Source organism: Portunus trituberculatus, chromosome 32, assembly GCF_017591435.1.
Source record: "Portunus trituberculatus isolate SZX2019 chromosome 32, ASM1759143v1, whole genome shotgun sequence".
NCBI lineage: Eukaryota > Metazoa > Arthropoda > Malacostraca > Decapoda > Portunidae > Portunus > Portunus trituberculatus.
This window is the reverse complement of record NC_059286.1, coordinates 2,063,794-2,078,181: the sequence shown is the minus strand read 5'-3', so window position 1 is coordinate 2,078,181 and position 14,388 is coordinate 2,063,794. Positions and strand designations below refer to the sequence as shown.

At 43.4% G+C, this 14,388-nt stretch overlaps 1 non-coding gene across 1 annotated transcript; it reads right to left on the bottom strand.

Annotated features, from left to right (window-relative positions):
• Positions 1-6,023: 6,023 nt before the first annotated feature.
• Trnay-gua lies at positions 6,024-6,111 on the bottom strand. Its single transcript is given in 2 exon segments — positions 6,024-6,059; positions 6,075-6,111. It is a non-coding gene; the product is annotated as a tRNA-Tyr (tRNA).
• Positions 6,112-14,388: the final 8,277 nt, after the last annotated feature.

Genomic DNA, 14,388 nt, shown 5'->3' with positions numbered 1-14,388 from the left:
TTCCTTATGGAGAGGGCGCGTGGCTCGATATGTAGTACATTGGTTGGGAATGAGTGAACGTGAGGGTGAGGTCATTTGCCCCCACGCTTGTGCTGCTAATAAACACTGATGCTCCTCCTTCCGCCAATGCCACAGTAGATCCTGCAGATGGTGCCACCTCTTTACATAAATAGTGATCAGAGCCACAGTTCCGAAGCCTTCGAAAATAAAAATGCAAGAGAAGCTGTTGAGCAACACTTAGGAAAGCGACACACCAGAATTTTATAACTTTAACTTTAATTTCAGCTGAAATACTTTTCTTAACAGGATATCGGGGAAGGGAATACTGCCGCTAAGAGCAACTCAATGTTGAAAAGAACAAGATATTAAAGTAAAGATAATGTATTCAGGTTTTTGTCTCAGTGCATTTTTCTCTGTTCCTTTTTCGATTGGTTTCTCTTTTTACTGACTGAGAGTATCAGATCTTCAGCCATTACGTCAAACTTTTGATTTTTTTTCTCCAGTACTTGAATTTTTTTTCTTTATGACATTCCTTATAAAAAAAAATGTGAGTTTGATGGATCAATCTGCACAAAATAAGACATCAAAATATATTATTTTATCTTAAATAGATAACTCAGCTAAAATTCGACTTCCTTAAACATAATATCTTGCTGACTATCTAATAGGAAACATTCACTTGTGTGTCAGGTAAACGACACCTCTCACTCCTCGTCTGACCATCGTGGTGATCAGACAGGTGCTTGGCTGTGCTGCTCCGCTCATACTGGTGGTAGTACCATTTGTCTTGGAAGGACCACGGCTGCTACGTCAGGGCTTCGGGTCATGGAGTACTCGGGCCCTGCTACGTATTCCATGGTTGAGGGCGACCTACGGCTGAGCGAGGACGAGGACGAGGGCGGGGGACCTGTAGTGCGTGCTGGCTGTAGAACAGGGCAGTTACCTTCGCCGGCTGTTCGTCACTCCCACCCATCTTCATCTGTCGTTGCCGCCTCCTCCTCCAAGCGTTGCATGCCTGACCTGGACTCTAGTGGAGAGGACTTCCACCATGCCTCGAAGTCTTCTCGCGTCGGTGAGGACGTTGATTGTGTGGAGCGAGATGACAGTGCCTTCCCACCCCTGTTGCCACCCCGTCCAACCCCCAGTGCCTCACCTGCTACTGCCTCGTTAGAACGACCACAGCCCTCCTCCTCTCACCTCCCTGCTTTTGCGCCACGGCTTGAGTTTGTCAAGCTTATGTTTCAGGATAACCCAGGAGTGGATATCAAGCTGCGATGGCTGGCAGAGGTGAATCGGGTGTTTGGTCTTGATCGCACCTTGGCGGAGGTCAAGATGTCTGCGGTCACCTCACGTTTCGTTTACATCTCTAGGAAGCGTCCAGACATTGTCCAGAGGGTGATGGCTGGTGAGTTTTTGGCGCTACCACTGGTGGAGCAAGATTCTCCGGAAAGGCCACGTAAGTTCCCGAGCTACCTCATCACTCGCTACCCTGTGGAGGTCGACCCGTCCCTCAGTAAGGAGCTACCAGGAGTCTACAGTGCCCGACGATTTTACCAGAACGGTAAGCCACTAAACCGTATCATTGTTACATGGAGTCTCCTGGAGCAACCACCACAGACCTTTGACTTCAGCTTTCTCCCATCGTTGCCGTCTTCTGAGATACATAGGCTGCTCAATGATTCTCCAACATGCTACAAGTGTTGGGGGATAGGGCACATCTCCCGTTATTGCTCAGCGGAGAAGTGTGCTTGGTGCTCTGGGCCACATGACTCTCGTTCCTGCCATTACTGATGGTCACATCAGCCCCATGCGAGTGATGCCGCCGCTACCCCTCCATCTGATGACGTCACCTCTAACTGGCGCTGCCCTCGCTGCCTCAAGCAGGGAGTCAGTGTTTGGCACGGCTGTTCGAGACGACCAACTTCTGCCTCTCATCAGCTAGTGACGCCTCCATCCCTACCACCGAAGTCTTCTGCTTCCATTTCATCATCTCCTTCCCCACAGGTGTTGGCTCTACGGCAGGCTGTTAATGACCTGAAGACCCGCTGTGCCTCCCTCGAGTCGCGTCTGGATGCCATTGAGGCTACACTGCACAATCTTGTTGTTGGTCACGCCTCTACAGAGGCGACACTGGATTCCCTAGTAGAGTCTCACCAAACTATACTCTCCACGCTCTCGTCCTTCACTCAACGGTTTGACGACTTCGCTGCTCGCTTGGGTGAGTTGAATGGGCCTCCTCCTTCTCGTGTTGCTGCTCGGATTAAATCTTCCTCCTCAAGTTGCCGTTCTCCAAAGCGAAATGTTCGATAGTCGGGCTCCTTTGCACATTCTCTCTTGGAATACGTGTGGTGTGACCTCCTTCGACAAGCTGGCAGCCCTTCAGGCTTATGTGCTACGTTACCATCCCCAAGTTGTCTTTATACAAGAAGCTTTCATTGGCCATCGTGACCATCCAGACGCTCCTCCTTTACCAGGATACGTGTCTTACGTACACAGGATACGGCACGGTCTACTTACTTTAATGCATTCATGGACTTTCTCCAGCAGCTCTCCCTCCTCCTGCAGTCCGGGGTATAGTCTACATGGGGGACTTTAATGCACGTCATCCAGAGATGAGCGATGTTTCTCCGACCCCGAATCGGAATGGGCGCCTCCTCCTTCAGTTTATCAAGTCTACTCACCTCACTCACTGGGTCACTGGTGGGGCTACACATTCTCGTGGAGGGACACTAGACCATATTCTCACATCAGGTTTGGTAGCAGCACACGTTGCCTGTTCCTCCGTCCCTGCCTCGTTTTCTGATCATGTAGCACTCAGCTTCAGGTATTCACTTCCAGTACAATCTCCTCCAACCCATCATCGGCTGCGCATCTCAATTCCCCCCAAGTATTGCTCCACTTACGTCGCCTACATGTCCGCCTGTCTCACGAAATTCAACCTTCAGTCACCAGCTTCCCTTTACTCCTCTTTGGTTACATTAACGCACGACTTCTTTACCCGTTATGTTTCCAGGCCTCATATTAAGCGTTCCTGTGGCTCTACCACCTGGACCATCAATGACCGCATTCTCCTGGCTGAGAGGACAGCAGTGGAGGAAGGGCGCCGCTTTCAACTGGATCCGACTCCGGATAACCTACGTAGATATCAGTCTTCGAGAGATGCACTGGTGGCTCTTCAAGGGAGCGTGAGGACGGAGTCGTGGCACAAATTCACTGATCACATTAATCAAGGAACCAGTGTGGGTGCTATGTGGCGGCTTATTAATAGAGTGGTCCGGCGGAAGCCTGCCAGCGCTCTGCATCACAGTCCGGGTGAGTTTGCTCAGGAGCTTCTTGATGCCTGGGCTCTACAATCCACTGTGGCTAGTCTACCTGATCACATCCAGGAAGCTCTCTCCGCTCAGGCTGATCGTCGCACTCTCCGTTTGATGGCAGCGCTGTTAGAAGTGGATGACGAGGATGGCGTTCTGATAACTCCAGAGGAGCTGCGTCGTGCTTTGGCTAGGGGTAAGGCGACTTCGCCAGGAGATGATGGGATCACATATTCTGTTCTCCGCTTACTTCTTAAGGTTCCTGGTAACCCTCTCCTTCAGCTATATAATTTGTGTCTTTCCCAAGGATATGTACCCCCAGCCTGGACTTCTAGTACTATTTTTCCTATCCCTAAGCCTGGCACAGATAAGTTTCGACCAGTTTCTCTCACGTCTTGTGTCTGCAAGGTTATGGAACGCATCCTTCTCTCTCGTCTTCTCTTCCGGCTGGAAGCAAAGCTCTCCCCTCGTCTGTTCGGCTTTATGACACGTCGGAGTACGCACCACTGCCTTGTTGAGCTTTATTCCCGCCTGTCTTCCAGTAGTGTGGTTGCCTTCATCGATCTGCAGGGAGCGTTCGACGTTGCCAACAGGGAGATTATTTGGGATCAACTAGTGGAATTTGGAATTAAGGGGCGTCTTTTGAAATGGATCTGTGGATACCTTAGTAATAGGTCTTCCCGAGTTTTCTATCATGGTGCTTACAGATCCTTTAAAAGCTTTTCTCTAGGTACTCCACAAGGTGGGGTGCTCAGCCCATTCCTTTTCAATGTCTGCATGCATCGTTTGATCTCTCTCCTGCCTGAAATGCCTGGTGTAACTATCACCTGTTATGCAGATGACATATGTATTCACTCCACCACTCTCGGTGCCCTCCAAGCCTACCTTCACTCATTCCATTTTTCTGCTACAGCTTGTGGATTTATCATCTCTCCTGCGAAGAGTCGGATCTTCACTACCATCAATCCTGCTCTCTTGCCACGATTTTCTATAGGGGATTGTGTCATACCACCTTGCCGGCAGTATATCTACCTCGGAGCTCCAGCTCACATCCCGCGCACTACTCCTGGCCAACAATCTCTTCCTTTGGTGCAAGATCTCGTCCTACGACTGCAGAAACGCCTTGCTCCACTTCAATGGCTGACAAATAATGTCACTGGTATCTCTATTCCGGTTGCACGGACTATTTATGTTTCTTTCATTCGGTCAGTCATCGATTACCTCTCCCCGGCTCTTATTCAGATCCCAAAATCTTCCTTACAGCCTCTTGAGCTCTTTCAGAATAAGGTCATGAGAGTCATCCTTGGATGCCCTTTATCGACCCGGGTTGCCAATATGCAGGCTGAGCTTAATCTTTCTCCTATTGTTGACAGAATCACCAGCATTGTGACAAGACTCACTGCCAAGTGCCTGCATTCTCCCCAGCTCGCTCCACACTACTCACAGGATATCCGTCGTGCCATCACTCGACCCCCTCGCTTCCCTGCACTCCAGGCTAGTGGAAAACTTCTCGTCAAGACAGTCAGTACTGCCCTTTGTGGCTTGGATGCCATCATTCCTGTAGAAGAGGACGTTCCCCATCCTCCGCCGTGGTTGATGCCTGTCCCTGACGTCCACTTCACGCCCACGTCTACTGCAGCCCATCCAGCTCTACAGTGGCAGCTAGCACTGGAAACAATATCCACTGTGTCGTCCTCCTTCCCTTTGCCATGCCTCCTGTACACTGATGGATCCTTACAATCTGATGGGCGGGCAGGATGTGCCGTCTTCTCAGAAGATATGGATGCTCCCCCAGGGGGCTGGGTGGGAGGAGGCTCCCCGCATACTCTAGCTCCACTTTTTGTGAGCTGTGTGGCCTCTTCGATGCAGTCAGTCTTATGTGTCAGCGTGGCGTTAGTGGGGTGGTTGTATGTGATTCACAGTCTGCTCTCCAGGCCCTTTCCAGCACTCGTTCTGCGCTTTCTACTGTAGTTACCCGTATACTAAGTTACTTAGCTCTTGGTCATGACCGCTCTCTGAATATCAAGTTTGTATGGATTCCTTCTCATATTGGTCTCTCTCACAGTGATAGAGTTGATGCCCTCGCCAAAGAAGCGTGCAGTCTGCCTCCTCCTGCAGAAGTTGTGGCTCCCTCATTCTCCTGTATCCTGTCCCGGATCCGCGCTGCTGCCGCCCACTCTATCGATCACTTAAGAGACCAGCTGAGGATTGAGAGTGTCACCATCAGGCATTATGACGCCTTCCGTTTTCAACACTACAAGTATCGTCGCCGTGGGGTCATGGTTCGGAGGCACAATGTGGTGTCCGCCAGGCTCCGTCTCGGCTACAGGCCTGTGTGGCAGGTTGCTGGCCAAGTGGATGTCCCGTTCTTCTCCTCGTGTCATCTGTGTGGTGTACCCGAAGGAAATTCTCTGGACCACTACAGCCTCCACTGCCCGGAAGTTGATGGTTTACTGCCTCGTGGCCTCTCCCTTCTCGACGTTTGTCGGCACATCTTAAATGAAGATCACCTGGATGTCCTTGCCCGCTGCCCACGCTTTGGTGGATGTTAGATTGTAATATTCATTTGTTGTACCTTATGTTCATTTTATGATATTATCTTGCTACTTATAATGTATTAGTTTGACGCATTTGTGCGTAATAAATTAACTCAAACAAACAAAGGTAAACGACACCACGCGCGCGCTAGACATCATAAAAAAAAAAAAATTGTCCTTCGAACCGGATTCGAACCAGTGACCTATGGATGTCTGCCTCGAACCACTACAGTCCACCGCTCTACCAACTGAGCTATCGAAGGAGACGACTATCCCATCGAAGAGTGACGGACAGACACACACACACACACACACACACACACACACACACACACACACACACACACACACACGAGAGAGAGAGAGAGCACAATAAATATACAAAATGCTGAAATTGCGACTGACACAATAAGATAATCATGAAGGAAAAAAACGAGAGAAGAGAACACACACACACACACACACACACACACACACACACACACACACACACACACACACACACACTCACACTCACACTCACACTTCCTTGTCGTCATACCAAGCACTTCATTACGATCTTTAACTGTATGTATAATGCAAAACTCCTTCTATTCACGGAAGAGCGAGAGAAAATAATAGACGGTCCATACCCAAAATTTCCTTCCATTGTCACAGAAACAATACGAAATGATGCAGGAAACGAATCTGTATCATTGTAATGTATTAATTACGCCTCCGCTTCCCAAACACTCATTACTCCTGGATGTGGATTTTCGACGCGTTCCTGGGTAGTGAAGCATGTAATTAAAGAAGGTCTGGTGTTTTCTAGTGCTATAGTATTCTGTTATTCTTGCCTCGCCTTTGTGGCATCCCCTAAACTGTTTCTTTCTTTTTTCATTGGTGTTGGTTTCCGTTATATAATGCATTAGCGATTGTTCAAAGCAATGAGAATTACTGAAGAGTCGTACATGATATCCACGTCAAAAGGAAAGAGATAATAGAAAAGAAAGGAAAGGAATAAATACTGTTTGGCGACGTATTGGTGTGTGTGTGTGTGTGTGTGTGTGTGTGTGTGTGTGTGTGTGTGTGTGTGTGTGTGTGACTGCATTTATTTATATTTACATTCATAGTGAGTTAGTTATTACGCCTTCATCTTTTCATCTCTTTTACTTTATGACACACACATACACACACGCACACAAACACACGCACACGCACACGCACACGCACACACACACACACACACACACACACACACACACACACACACACACACACACACACACACACACACACACTCATATACACATGCATACACTCACACACTATCAATTAAATAAGTTATCAAGAAAAATATTGATTATGAGAAATCCACTTATATGAATATATTGAAAAAATTTGGTGGAGCAGAATTACTTTTGAAAACTCTTACATTCCCACTCACTCTCACTCATCTGATGCTCTTCTCCCCTCCCACCAACCTCTCCCACTTGTCCCTCCGCTTCCCCTCTTTAAACTCTATTACCCATGAAAAACATGCAGTTGAGGCGTCATTTAAGGAGCTTTTTTCCTCATAAAGAAGTTAATCATCTCTTAAATCTATCCTGTTTCTAATCCGAATAAAAGTTTCGGTTCATTAACATTAATTAGGAAAATGTGGCATCGTGTTTATTCTATCAACTTTTTTTTCCTCTGTTCACAAACTATTTGGGCTTCCTTTTTTCACGGACGGGGGGAAAATAGTTTTGTTATATTCTAACGGGATAAAAATATCAGATTTCTTTCACTGTATTGAATAGAAAAAATAAGTAGTTTTCCTCAATATTACGAAAATAGTAGGTTTCTAACTGAGTGAAATGGTAAGAGAATATTTTCTTTATAACATTCTCGGAACAGAATAGGTTGTTTCGTTTTATTTTCTGTTAGTTCAGTTTTAATAAATTTCTGAGAGGTAAGTGAAGGAAATTATTTTGCAAACAACACTCTTTTTTGTAAAATGCCCACAAAGGTGCCGGTCATAGAGCATAGTCATGAGAGTTAGCTAAAAGAATAGGAGAAATGCCTTGACACCTCCCTCTTAAATGAGTCCAAGTTATAAGTAGATGGAAATTCTGAAGTAGGCAGGGATTTCAAGAGTTTATCAGGGAAAGGGATGCAAGAACACTTTTATTTCACACGCGCCTGAGAGAGAGAGAGAGAGAGAGAGAGAGAGAGAGAGAGAGAGAGAGAGAGAGAGAGAATAGTCTGACATATTTCTGGACACAAGAAAAAAAATATGACTGCCACAAAAAAAATATGGAAGAAAAAAATGTAACGGAAGTGATTGATTTTTTGTTACACTACCAGAAATCTAATGATTTTTTTTCTCGATACTTAGAAGAAAAAGAAGACAAGCTGCTCATTTCACCGGAACTTTGCATAGATCATAACACTGATTTCAATATTCATAAACATTTTGGCTTTGCAAATTCGACAAATTCCGTCAGTTGATCCCGGAGTACTTCTGGATCTAGTAGAATGTATTTAGTATTCCAAGGATGTTCTCTTAGATTAGTGAAAATTGCTACGATTTTAAAGCCAATTTTCATAGGTCTTATGAAAATTATTTAGGATTTTCATGAACGTTTATATATAATAAGTGATAGAGATTCTCATATGTATATTTCCTTAATTCTTGTAATATCTCGACCAAAACCCGCAATATCAGAAGGAAAAATGCACCCATGAAAACCGAACCAATCATACTTGCATCTTGTAAGAACAGTTCTGACGGAAGAACAAAGCGTCTGGGAATGCAAACGTAGCACTTCGTAGAGAGTTCAGACGAGCCAGTCTTGAGAATGCTCGCGTGCATGGCAGACTTCATGAAAGGTAATTAAGTTCCCGGCGTGACAGATCTTCCTAATTAAGGTGAAGATGATGCGTAATTTGCTTCTTGCCACTCAGCGATTTGTTCCCTGCCAATCTCAAGACGAGAGAGAGAGAGAGAGAGAGAGAGAGAGAGAGAGAGAGAGAGAGAGAGAGAGAGAGAGAGAGAGAGAGAGAGAGAGAGAGAGAGAGAGAGAGAGAGAGAGAGAGAGAGAGAGAGAGAGAGAGAGAGAGAGAGAGAGAGAGAGAGAGAGAGAGAGGGTGGGGGGGGCGGGGGGGCGCGTAGCTTTCCTTTATAATTCAGCGTTGTTCATGTTGTTGCTTTCATACGTGAAGTAAATATTCCACCTCTGATGTAATTTTAGGACTGTTCGTCTTTATTTGTATATCAAGGTCCTGAAAACTTTCTTTTCTTTATACTTCGGGGATATGCTCGTAAGTTTTATTTGCTTATCTTATTAAAGAAAATAAAAGAAATTGCAAGAAACTGTCATGATTACACATGCCTATTTCTTACGTGGTGTGTGTGTGTGTGTGTGTGTGTGTGTGTGTGTGTGTGTGTGTGTGTGTGTGTGTGTGTGCGTGCGTGCGTGCGTGCGTGCGTGCGTGCGTGCGTGCGTGTGTGTGTGTGTGTGTGTGTGTGTGTGTGTGTGTGTGTGTTTTGCAATTTTTTTGTGGCAGAGAGATTTCGAATGTCAACATTTTTATTTTACAAATTTTGCATTTTTTTGTGTGTGTATGTGTGGCTGGCTGCCTGCCTAGCTAGCTGGTTACCTGGATAAATGTATGGATTGCTAACTGAGTGTGCACATCTATCTACTTATCTGTGTATGAAAACGAAAATCTGCAACCCCTATCATGACTTACCTGTGCTTATCCCAAGGTCATCTCACTCAAGGAACACAGGCGGAGTCAATGCCCCACTCACCAGCTCACAGGTTTCACAGCTTTTAACTCACTTTGCAAATTAAATTCAAAGTAGCAGGTAATCCTTCTTCCTTTGTGTCTCCTCCTTCCCTCTCCCTCTCTCAGGCCTCTACACTTTTGGGATTTCAACTCGATTGCCACTTTAGCATACGGAGCAGGGAGGGAGATGCTAGTGGAATATTCATGACTCCACCCTCATTATCTGGGAAAGTTCCTTGTTATTGTACATTTGCATAATCCACTATTGTTGATCCACTATTGTTAATTATTGCGGGAGGGGAAGTCATGACATTAGAGACCTCTGGCTGGGATTAGTATACGTGGTGTTCGCCGTGTTGATAGTAATACGGGCGAGGCAAGTAGTTGGGTGCACTGAAACACACACACACACACACACACACACACACACACACACACACACACACACACACACACACACACACACACACACACACACACACACACACACACACACACACACACACACACACACACACACACACCACGAGTTACAGCACCAGTTGTTCTTTTAATACTTCTTTTATATGCATATGTTTATCTTAGTACTGCAGTTTAAAGTAAGTTTAGTAATAACTTTGGTGGTAATGGTGTTGGTGGTAGTAGTAGTAGTAGTGGTAGTAGTAGTAGTAGTAGTAGTAGTAGTAGTAGTAGTAGTAGTTGTTGTTGTTGTTGTTGTTGTTGTTGTTGTTGTTGTTGTTGTTGTTGTTGTTGTTGTTGTTGTTGTTGTTGTTGTTGTTGTTGTTGTTGTTGTTGTTGTAGCAGAAGTAACAACACCAGCACCATTGATAATAATAGTTTTCTTTCATATGTCAGGAAGACTAACCAAGTTCACAAAAATAAGAGTTAAAAAAAGGGGCCGGTAATAATGTTGTTCTCCTTCCTTACTCACCCCCACAAAAAAAAAATATATATATATATATATATATATATATATATATATATATATATATATATATATATATATATATATATAATAAATATGAAAAAGAAACAGAAGAGTAATTTATCTAGATGGCTTGAAGCCCCTACTTTTCAGCACTTCAAGTCGTAGACATGAGGAAGAACAATAACGCTAAGAAGGTAACAGAAAAGCCAATAAAAATAACAATTAAGTGAAGATACTAGTTAACTCTTGCATCATCAAGGTAGATAGAGTAAAATGGAACAGGGACGGGAGAGGGGAAAGAAAGGTGTAAATGGTATAGGTATAGGAGTAGTTCATTATGTTTGTAATAGTATTAACCCTGAAGGTAACACTGGGAGCTGAGTGATACAGACATATGAATTACACAGAATACCACAGATGTTCAGAATAGGGTGAGCATGAGAAGAAAGGTAAAAAAACAGCAAGAGAGGCAACACTGGGGCGGAGAGTAATTGAATCAAGACTGTCCCTCTTAGATGAGACGAAAAGATTTGGACTCCGCCTTATATAAATTGAACCTTTCTGTATGTTGAAAATATTCATATATTGCCAGTAAGCTCCTGTAGAGAGAAAACGGTTGGGTAGAGTGAAGGTGAAGGTGGAAACGACACAGAACTTTTAGCTGCTTTAGCAAGGATATTAATGTGAAGCTTCCATGTTGAGGTTTTCTGTGAAGGGCAGTCTACTATTTTCACTCATGGTATTGAAGTGTACTAAATCATTTTCTGCAACGATATAGAGTGAATATAAGAAGAAATTAAGTTCTTTAGGCATTACGCAATACATGATTTGTCCATTCTGATATAATGGAAAGATCATAAGTTAGTGTTTTTATGCCATCTGTGCGTGAATAGCTTCATGCCTGATGAGCTACAAGTGTGACAAAAAACGTTAAGAAATAATGGAGAAGTCATTAGCATAAGAATGTATACGGCAAGAAATTACTGATAATTTTGAAACTGGGTAAATTGTGAGTAGTAGGAAAGAAGCCCGCTGCTAATGAGTTTATTTATTCATTTATTTATTTTATCCATTTTTGTGTAGGAGGAGCACCTGCCAAGGGCAACAAAACTGCAATAGATTAGTCTGTCCTCGAACAGTTAAAAGCTGTAGTAAAAATGAAATAGAATAAAATAAAGTACAGGATAAGTGTTGAAGCCATCCTCTTAAAAGACTTATGTCATAGGAAAGTGGAAATACAGAAACAAAGAGTTTCAGATTTTACCAAAGAAAGAAGAACAGTGACTGCTAACCAGTATAATGATACTAGAAACGAACAGAAAAGAAACTTGAGATAAAGGTGCATATAAATTATAGACTCCCTATGAGGAAAGCATATAAATTAAAGACTTTTGCCAATCTCTATATAAGGTTTTTGATATGTCTAAGGCAATAGCAGTAGGTTCACTGAAGTCGTTTAAGAGAGCGTGACCAAGAATCAGTAAGGAAAGCAGGGAGATCGCTAGTGAAGGAGGCTGTGATTAGATAGGTAATTCAGAATATCCCTATTACTCGTATTAATGATAGGCCGGTAAAGCTTTAGAAGGACTAGAAATCAGAAGTATAGGTTGGTGTTTTGAAGGATTGAAGTGGTTGTGTTTTTCATGGATAGACTTAACTTACGTAAACTTGTCATGAAGAAAAGTCGATGTTGGTACACAGACGAAAAGATTGATTAGTAGATGAGACCTGTAAACACGGAAGTATAATTACAGAGAACAATAGCAGGAGTTTCGCCATGGTAGTAGTAGTGGTAGTAGTAGTAGTAGTAGTAGTAGTAGTAGTAGTAGTAGTAGTAGTAGTAGTAGTAGTAGCAGTAATAGTAACAGTAACAGTACACACACACACACACACACACACACACACACACACACACACACACACACACACCGCGTAGTGTAGTGGTTAGCACGCTCGACTCACAATCGAGAGGGCCGGGTTCGAATCCCGGCGCGGCGAGGCAAATGGGCAAGCCTCTTAACGTGTAACCCCTGTTCACCTAGCAGTAAATAGGTACGGGATGTAACTCGAGGGGTTGTGGTCTCGCTTTCCCGGTGTGTGTTGTGTGTTGATGTGGTCTCAGTCCTACCCGAAGATCGGTCTATGAGCTCTGAGCTCGCTCCGTAATGGGGAAGACTGGCTGGGTGACCAGCAGGCGACCAAGGAGGAGGTGAATTACACACACACACACACACACACACACACACACACACACACACACACACACACACACACACACACACACACACACACACACACACACACACTTTACACTCCACAATATATATAACCAATACGAATATCAAGATCCATTCAACCTATTCTTTACGTTAATTATTTCCCTTCAATCAGGTGACCGGCGGCCTGACAAGAAGGTCCCTCCGTCCCGTATGTTACCAGTAGGGCCACTAATAAGTAATAATCAGATTTTATCACAGATCCCATTCTCATAACAATTACTACAAATTTGCGATGCTAATCATTGCTAATAGGGATACATTTAGGATTCACCTCATTGATATCTGTAATTATCTATTCATGAAATCGAAACATATGAATTTATGAGGACAAAAATACCACAAAGGAGTATATTAATTAGGTATTTATACATATGAATAAAGCATAATGAAGTAGATAGATGGAAAGATAAAAAAAAAGTAAAAGACTAAAGGAAGGAAGAAGAAGAAGACAAAATGGGATAAATTAATCATATGTAAATAAAAGGGAAATAATATGTAAAGGAGAAGAAAGAGAACTGGAGAAGAAAGTGTCAAGAAAATAGAATGGGATTGAAAATAAGGAAAATGTAGACATAAAGAGGAAAAGAAAGACAGGAGATTAGAAAAAAAAGGAAAGAGTGAGGAAAAAGGAAAATAACGAAGAAACATAACAGAGAGTATTGAGTGAGGGAAGAGAGCAAAATAGGAAAAGAGAAACAGAATGAAGAAATATAAGTCAAGATAAAAAGAAATAAATCAGAGCAGGAAAGAGGAAACAAAATTAGAAAGAGGATAGGAGAAGGCTAAGAGCAAATGCAAAAAGGAGAGGAAAAAGACATAAGATGAGGAGGATCAGAATTGAAAGGATGAAACTTCGGAAGAAAAAGTGAGCTAAGAAAAGGTAGACAAATAATCTCACTAATTTCTTCACTTGCTCACCAGAATTCAATCACCAATTAAATGTTAGAGGTTCTGTAACAAGTTTTCTCTGACTTGACTTTAACGACCACACCGCGTTGAATATACTATTTCTGGTCTATTAAGCGAAATTATGCCACATGGGGTCCGTTTAAGACGTGGAATGGGTAACCGCATGGGAACACCGGATGTTGTTGGCATTCTCAATTTTCAGGGACTGCCACGTGTTCTTATAATACTTGAACACAAATCTACAACATCTTCCTACCCACACTAGATGGAAAAAGCATTGGTATGGTTTAAGGTGTTATCGTGCAAATGTTCACACTGCACCGCCGTTTGCTAAGGCATGTGTACTATAAATACTGGTTTTCATCAAATTAATATTAAGCAATATCACATAATGGTGCAGTAAATTCATCGTAATGGCAAAGAGGGATGACGTGCACCGCTTATCACCAACCACTCGGATACTGCCAGAAAAGAAAATACGTGAAGGAGATAATAAAAGAAATAAATAACAAATATATACTGATAAACGTGGCACTAAAAACTTTCCTTCTTTCCTTCCTCCTGCATCTCTGTAACTGCAAACTGCTCAATTACTCTCAGAGAAATGAATGCATAAAACTCATAATACATGCAAGAGTCAAAACTTTCCCTCCCGCTTGCTTCTTATG